Source organism: Equus caballus, chromosome 16 (genome assembly GCF_041296265.1).
Source record: "Equus caballus isolate H_3958 breed thoroughbred chromosome 16, TB-T2T, whole genome shotgun sequence".
NCBI classification, from domain to species: Eukaryota; Metazoa; Chordata; class Mammalia; order Perissodactyla; family Equidae; genus Equus; species Equus caballus.
Genome location: NC_091699.1, coordinates 19416575 through 19425156, shown reverse-complemented (window position 1 = coordinate 19425156; position 8582 = coordinate 19416575). Strand labels below are relative to the sequence as shown.

Below are 8582 nucleotides of genomic sequence, written 5' to 3'. Positions count from 1 at the left end.
TTGGGTGGCTTAAACAAAAGAAATTTATTTTCTACAGTTCTGGAGGCTGGGAGTCTGAAATCGAGGTGTCAGCAGGGTTGGTCTCTTCTGAGGCTGTGAGGGAAGGCTCTGTTCCAGGCTCCTCTCCTTGGCTTAGAGGGTCATCTTCTCCTGTGTCTTGACATGGTCTTCTCTCTGTACATGTCTGTGTCTAAATTTCCTCTTCTTAGGAGAACACCAGTCATAGTGGATTGGGGTCCACCCCAATGATTAGGTAAAGACCTGATCTCCAAATCTGGTTATATTCTGAGGTCCTGAGGGGTCAAGACATCAACATATGAATTTTATTGGGTGGACACAATTCAGCTCATAACATGCTACAACACGGATGAACCTTCAAAGCATTAAGCTAAGCAAATAAGCCAGACACAAGAGGACAAATATTATGTGATTCCACTCATGTGAAGTAGTCAAATCCATAGAGAATTAAAGTGCAATAGAGATTAACAGGGGCTGGGGGAGACAGAGTGGGGAGGTGGTGTTGAATGGGTATAGAGTTTCTGTTTGGATGATAGAAAGTTCTGGAACGGATAGCACTGATGGTTGCACAACATTGTGAATGTTAATGTCACTGAACTGAACCTTTAAAAATGATTAAAATGACAAATTTTGTTATATATATTTTACCACATTAAAAAAGAATACTTTTGTAAAAAAATCTATAAAAAGAAATTATTACCTGAAGTTTCTTCTCTTTCACATCTGAAAATTAGTGGAGTAGTAGAGAGTGTTTCTACTTTTCTTATTTTCTAAAAAACAAGAAATTGCAATTTTCTGTTGTTTTTTTTCCCTTTGAATTATGTACCTCAATACTGTGACACCAACCATTATTTTAAGAAGAAAGACAGGTTATTAAAGGCAAAATGAGGCAGAGAAAATAGCTCCCAAACAAGTCTGTTAAAAATGAGATTAAAGTCAGGTTTTCAGTTTGAACAGTGGGTCATCAAAAACCCAGGCATTTAATTTAAATAGTTTACTTGAAACGTCCAAGATGGTCAGATGAGGGTCCTTTGCCCCAGTAAAATATTAACTTTTGGGCTGCAGACTGAGAAAAAACATTTATCTTTGTGTCAGAGGGCATCATTACACACTTAGGGCACGAAATGCTGCGCTCGTATGAGTTTAACATACCAGGACAAGCGATTCATGTTGTGGACGGCTCTTGGGGTGCCAAGAGTTCCAGACTCTTCTCATTCAATATTCACAAGCACCTTGAGAGAACAGTAACAATCCCCAGCGAACAGGAGACCACAGAGGCCCCAGGCTTCCTTCAGGGGGCTGTCCACAGCCTAATATCCAGAATTCTACGTATATTACAATTATCTGGGGAAAATTTTTTATCCTCTCCTCTGGTAGTTCAAAAATAATTGCCTTGTCTTTCCACTGGTGACATAAAAAAGGGCTGTAGATGACAGAGTTATATGTAATATACACCTGTAATAAAAGCACTGAATACTTACTTTCTCACCTTTATCAATAAACCAGGCAACTTCAGGCAAGTTATGTCACTTCCTTATGTTGTCAGCAAGTCACTTTGCCTTCTCCAGCCTCAGTTTCTTCATCTGGAAGATGGGATAACCAATCCTTGCCTCCCCCACATACTTGCTGTGGGCACAAGCTGTGACCACAGCTGTAAAAACACTTTGTCCAGATCAAAGAGTGTTCAAGCTTCCTGGGGGATCTACATCTGTTCTCTTCCAGGCCGTGCCCCCCGTTCCTAGCACTGTGGATGGGACATAGTAGGTGCCCAATTAAAAGCAGCTGGCTGAATGGGCAAATTAATTGCTACTGCCTCCACTGAGCAAAGGTTTCTCAGAGTAGAAGCTTCCTGAATAATTCCCCAAGTCCCAGCAATCCTGTGGTCCTCAGAACAAGAGCCTGAGAGGGTGGGCACAACGTTCGCTCCAGGTTGATCTGTTCTTCCGAAGAGGAAAGACAAATCTTGAGTTCCACGACATCCAGGGACGCCTTCACGCCGGCAGCAGCTGGCCCACAGGGAGGAATGGTTGGTATCTCTGCAAAGGCTGCGGCAGTTCTGCCCTGCCTGTCCATGAAGCCCGATCCAGAGGGAGGGCAAAGTCCACGGGGTGTCTCATAAACTGACATTTCCATAGAAAAAGGAATGCTAGTTCCATTCATGACCCTATGTTGGCAGCCAGAGCACAGCCCCCAATTGAAGCCCACACTCAGGCCATAAACAAAAGCATCCTAATTCACTCGCTGACCGTCCTGTGGCCATCCCTGCATTCAGCTGGGTTTTTCCTCCTCTGCTCAGCAGAGATTAAATTCTCATTAGTTTTCTACTGGATCTAGAAGGAAGCATATATTTGATGATGAATCATGCCTGGAAAAATGAAGAAAACCCTCCAGAGGTAGCCATTTATTTGTTCGCAGATAAAGCTGCAAAGGAAACTAATTAGGCTTTTATTTTTAATTTAGGTTCGCTTTTGAAATGCTCTATTACTAAGACCCCAAAGGAATATGCTTTCAGTGTCCTAAGGACGTGAGCAGCTGGACCAGAAGGAAAAGGAGCTCAGAGTCAAAGAATACACAGACCACCTTCCAGGGACCAGTGGAGACGCCCTGGGGGCGGAGCACAAGCTCCTTGCTGGCAGGAGCCCTGACTCTCTGTCACTCACAGTACCATTATACCCATTCATTGCAGCGAGCAGATGCCACTACTAGCTTTGCCCCTTACTAGATGTTTAAGCTGGACAGGTGCTTAGTCCCTTTGAGCCTCAGTTTTCTCATCTGCAAACGGCAATAATAACACTTGCCTATGGCAGAGTTGTTCTTTAAACTCCAATGACATATTGAGTGACAAAGCAACTTTGTAATCGGGGAAGTGCTTCTAAGAGTTTGAGCCTCCTTTCATTGTCTTATGTCTCATCTCCCCCCCCCCCCCAACCCCCACACCCCTCCTTCAAAGAACAATGAGCCTTTTCAGGGCCCATGTCTTGTCCAGCAGTGAGACGCAGCTCAAAATGAATGGGCTTTGAAATGAGACATACCTGGACTTCAATCCACCCCCAACACATTCTGGCCGTGTGAACTTGGAGAGTTTCTTAACCTGAGACTCAATTTTCTCTTCTGGAAAATGGGAGTCGTAACATTTTCCTCCTAGGGGTGTTGTGAGGATTAAATGAAATAACAGATTAACAGTGAGTGACACTTAGTGGTTGTTACCGCCGATATGCGTTCCTTTCTCCTTCTTCTTAGCCCCAAACGCTTATGCTTATAGTCCTACAGTCATCAGGACAGGGCCTCCGCACACAGAGTGTGCCAAACTAACGTTTGTTCGTTAAATAATTGGTGCTCAATAAACACTTGCTCTAGACCAGCTGGTTCATTTACCCACCTGGCAGTGCAGCCAAAGAGTCGCTTCCCATAAAGCACTGCAGCCCCCAACCTACTGCTGTCTTTGTGGGAAGCCCAGAGGAGCTAATAGAAATGATATGCATTAATCAGCTCTTCACAGCAATAAGCTAGACTTCAATGGTCTGGTGTGGAAATCATCACCATCATCATCATCACTGACGGAGCCCTAACCTCACAGCAAGCATCGTCCTAAGAGCTTTGCACACAGTCATTCATTTACTCCTCATAACAACCCTATGGATGCAGATGCTGCTGTTAAGCCCATTTTGCAGGTGAGGAAACTGAGACACATAAGCCTTAAAGAAGTTCTCCAAGCACATGGAATGTGAAATAATTCAAGTCCCAGAACCATGAATAGAATTCCCAATCATGCAATTTTAAACACACACAGGTAAATTCACACACAGTGATGAATTTAGGCTAACTGAGGGCACTGTCTCCAAGATCACCTTCACTTCTGACACCAATTGCAAATTCAGAGGGTTCCCAAAACCCTCAGGGTCAATAATTTTCTAGAAAAACTCACAGAACTCATAAAAACTCTTACACTCACAGTTACGGTTTATTACAGGGAAAGGACACAGATTAAAATCAGCCAAGAGAAGAAGAGCAAAGGGAAGAGTCCAGGAGAAGTGCCAAATGTCGAGTTTCCACTGTCTTCTCCCCACGGGGTCATGGGCACGTTACTCTGCTGACATCTGTGTGCATCTCTGTCAAACATCTCTGATGTTTGACAATATGCACAGAGCATCATCTACAAGAGAAGTTCACCTGAGCCTCAGCGTTCAGAGTGCTTATTGGGGCTCCATTGCATAGACATGATTGATTAATCATTGCCCATAGGGTTGGTTTAAGCTGTAGGTCACCTGATACTGCATGACCCAAAACCCCCACCCAAAGTCACATTGTTGGTCTTTCCAACATGGCCAGCCTCATGCTGAATCACACTGTTACTATCCAGCTGGCCCAAGACCCCCAGGTCAAGAAAGCTTACCTCCCAGGAGCCAGGCCAGTCCCCCGTTTGGGCAAGGTTAAACTCTTTACCATACACACACATATATATTTGCATTTGTGTTTATACAGGTACGTATATAAACGCATAGAAGAAAGACTGGAAAGAAACATACCAAACTATTAACAGTCAGAATTGAATGAAGGGGAACCTAAATATTTTACTCTATATTTCTCTATTTTTAAAATCTTTCCCAGAGAGGATATATTTGCATATTACTTGTGAGAATAATTATCTTTAAAACTAAGAGAATAAAGAAAAAAGAGAAAAGAAAACAAAGTCTATTGTGGCTGCCAGGCCAGCAGAGGAGGCGCCAGGTCTGAACTGTCGCATCGTCCTATAAATAGAATGAAATCTGCTGACTTAGTGTGGAATGGCATGGGCTGGCCATATCACGGAATTTGGAGTTGGGAAATCCTAATGAAACGGCACAATGTTGGGACTCAGGAGGAAGGGGAAAAGGGGACAAATCCAGGAGAGAAATGATCTTCAGACAAGGGTGAGCCTGACCTGCAGCAACCTGGCTGCCATGCTGGGCTGAGTCCTGTGAGGAGATAAGTGGGGACAGTGGCAAGCACTGAGAACCCGGAACTCAGATCTTGGCCTTGAAATTGGGGAAGGGGCGGTGAAGGTCAGAGAAGCAGGAAGAATTTTCCCCACTTTGATTCTCCTCTACCCCAGACCCTGACCAGGAGCCCAGGAAAGCCTTGTGTCCCTCCTACACGGCATTATTCCATCCTCTCATCCTAGCTACGCAATAGCACTCCCAGATCGGCACCCCGGGGGCTCCTACACTTACACCGCCTCTCAGACCCGGACAGGCCCTGGCCCACCTGTCGCTGTCATCAGGACAAGCTTCCTGAGCCCTGCTACTTGGGGCCCAGCTGTCCCAAACAAAGGGACGGCCTGCATTTTCCCTTTGAAATGCAGCTGCACTTTCCTCTCTCAAAGACTTTCTAACAAACCTCACAGTGAAGACAGGCAGACTGACAGTGACCTGCACGAGAAACGCAAATCAGAAATTACATTGAAACTGTAATTCAAGCACCCTACGGAACCTACATTATTCATGTTCTCCATCATTTTTCTTTTCTTTTCTAGAAGAGTCACAGATTTTTAAACAGAGCTCCTAGTTCTATCAGCGGCAGAGCTGTGAAGTAATAAATACAACAGGCTGCTATAAACCAGGTACAGCACGAATTCAGGCAATCCTCACAATGATCCAGCAAAAGTATTACCCCCATCTCACAGATGTGGAAAACTGAGGCCCAGAGAGGTTAAGAGTCTCAAGGTCACACAGCCAATGAGAGGAAGAGCCACAAGAGTAATGTCAGAGTCTACACTCTCTCCAGAAGGTGCTAAGAGCTCCTGGTTCTCCCAGGCTCCGAGCCCGCCAGTGGTGCTGGCTCCAGCATATCACACTGACCTATGGTTAGTTGCTCTCTGTCAGGTTTCGTCCTCAAATTCAGCAGCATTCTGAATCCCAAAATGACCTGGGCTGACTTTAATTATGGGGACACATTTTCTACACCCAAAAACAAGTCCAGAGTCTAACTAAGGGGAATTTTATCTCCTTCAGGAGTGAATCTATCCAGGAAGTTGTCACACAGACACCAAAGTGGAATGACTCCAGGGGGAGTTCAAAGGCTTCTGAAGACCACGGGACCGAACGTCCAGCCTGGGGAGGACGCAGAAACTTCGGGTTGCCTTAGCGCCCTGTGCGCGCTTTGGCCCGCCTCTCGCCATGGCTGGGCTGTTGTTGATTGACATGTGTCTCGCCCAATGGCCTGCAACCTGGAGGACGCCAGCCCAGCAACAGTGAGGACCAGCAACGGTGAGGACCGAGGCAGACGTGCTCAGAGGGCAAGAAACAACTGATGCAAGGAAGGGGGAAAAGGAAAAGAAGGCAGGGGAAGTGGGAAAGGAGGATGGAAAAAAGGCCAGAGAAATGTGAGATCTACAGTCTCCCTAGTTATAAAACCACTGGGTCTGGTCCCCGGGGAAAGTTCCACAGGTGAGAGACCTGGAAGAGAAAGGAGGCACCACCCCTTGCCCTACATCTGCCACCCAGGGCTCAGTCCTTCCTTGTGACCTCAGCCGGGAGCCTAGAGTCTTCCCCACCTGCCGATCGGCCCCCGCGACTCCACACGGGCCCCTGCCCTGCCAACACTGCTGCCTCTCCGGGGCGCTTGCTCCCTCCCGTCTCCAGGGCAACCTGGAGATGCGCTGGCCCTCCACACCTGCCGGAGACCAGTGGGAGCAGCCTGGGTTCACCTCGCATGGGACACCGCTGCCGCCACACTTTTCTTCAAGAGTACGACAAGACGCTTCGGCGAGGATCATGCGTAGACGCAGAATACATGGACTGTAACCCGGCTTCCCCAAGCACCCTTGTGAGCGGGTGACGCAACGGGAGCTCTGCGACCGTATGACCTGTGATGTGTGAATGGCCACCCCCGACAGGGTGCTGAATAACGACTTCACGTGAGCCTGAGAGGGACGCACGTGCCCATTCCTGTGGCTCGTGTTGCCGGGTGATGGGGCGGGCACGGCGCCGCGCTCAGCAACGCGAGCAGCGCAGAGCGAGGGGGGCCACCAATGCCGAATGAGAGAATTAGGACCCAAATATCCAGTCAGCCCGGAACAATACCATGAATCCACAAAGCGAAAGCCCTGTGCTTGGGCCCTGAAACATGGCTGCCTGAGTCCCAGAGCGGGGTGTGGCTTCACCGCAGCACGCGTGAGAAAGACTGCTGGATTTGTTGTGTGTAAAGAGAGAGGGTGTCTGCCAAGCAGGGCTGTGACAGCAGACATGTGAGGGTAGGAATAAAGTGAGTGTGCAACTCCCCTCTGCTCAGATCAGTGCCTCCAGGGCCCCACACTGTAAGAAGGACCGTGAAAAGCTGGTATCCATCCAGTGGAAAATGATGAGGACAGTGGTGCCGACTGAAGCCATGTCATATGAGCAATGGCTGAAAGAGCTATGTTTAGCCTGGAGAAGAAGCTCGGGGGGACATGAGAGCTGCTTTCAAATATTTGAAGGGCTGTCACAAGGAAGAGGAATTTAAATGTGTTCTCTGTGGCTCCACAGGTTGAAACTAGGGCAATGGAAGTGGCATCGAGGCAGATTGGAGCTATGTAGAAGTCACGTTGGCACTGTTCAGCAGTTAGAGTTGGCCAATAATGAAACAGGTTGTCTCCAGAGAGACTGAGCTCCCCATCACTGGAGGTAATCAAGCACAGCCAGAATGACCACCTCTTGGGGGTATTGGGAAGGGTATTGGCTGGCCAAGATGACCTCTGTGGGCTCTTTCATCTCCAAGAACTGAGCCTTTTCCTAGGAGACCTCAGGGGGAAGACCAGCCTCCAGAGCTACAGGTCTTAAAGTCTCAAAGGGCTTTTTTCTTAAATTCTCTGGCCAAAGGTGGGAGCCAAGCACTTTCAACAGCTGTCATTCCGCTGAATCCTTTTCCTAAATTAGGCTCCCTGGGGCCTCACACCAGCTGGTGCCCAGAGACCAGGGCCCTCATATCCAGAAAGTAATTAAGTCCATGATATCATCATTCCGCTTGTCCCTAAGAACACCGAAGCCCCAGGGGCAGGGGGCCAAGATCCTCAAATTACCATTCTTGTAGCAGATTTTGGCCCTTTGTCCCTAAGGACCCGGGCCTCTGCAAGGTGACACATGCCAAATGGTGACCGAAATAGAGCTGAGCTCTGGGACCCAGGCTGTCACCCAGGAGGGAGACATTCAGTCAAGGACACTGGGGAAGTGGCCTCCAATGTCCCTGGCCACCTCTTCTCCCTGCGCTGGAGCCTGTGGTTATTTCCTTCTCAGTCAGCCAAGCAAAGTCAGGGGTGGGAGATGACCCCCAGCCAGGAGCAGGAAGTGAGGTGTCCTAGGCGGGCAGGACTGGCGGGGCTTGGGTGTCCTGGAAGCACGTGGGAGGGGCTCCTGGAGCATCTGGTCCACTTGCTCTGCAGATGAGTAGGCACTTGCTATAGGCTGGGCTTTTGCTACAGCAACTAACAGGGAGCACTCGATGTTGATGGTGGGAATGATAAACCAACACCCGTTCTCTTATGTGGAGGAAACTGGAGCCCCGGACGGATGGGTGACTTGGCCAGGGTCACAGAGCAGTGGCAAGGCCTC

At 48.1% G+C, this 8582-nt stretch overlaps 1 long non-coding RNA gene across 1 annotated transcript; it reads right to left on the bottom strand.

The window, feature by feature from the left end:
• On the bottom strand, positions 1-3159 carry LOC138918195 (uncharacterized). The gene is made up of 4 exons (XR_011427205.1): positions 3051-3159; positions 1500-2348; positions 719-788; positions 1-293 (listed from the first exon to the last, which is right to left on the bottom strand). It is a non-coding gene; the product is annotated as an uncharacterized lncRNA (long non-coding RNA).
• Between the last annotated feature and the right edge of the window lie 5423 nt (positions 3160-8582).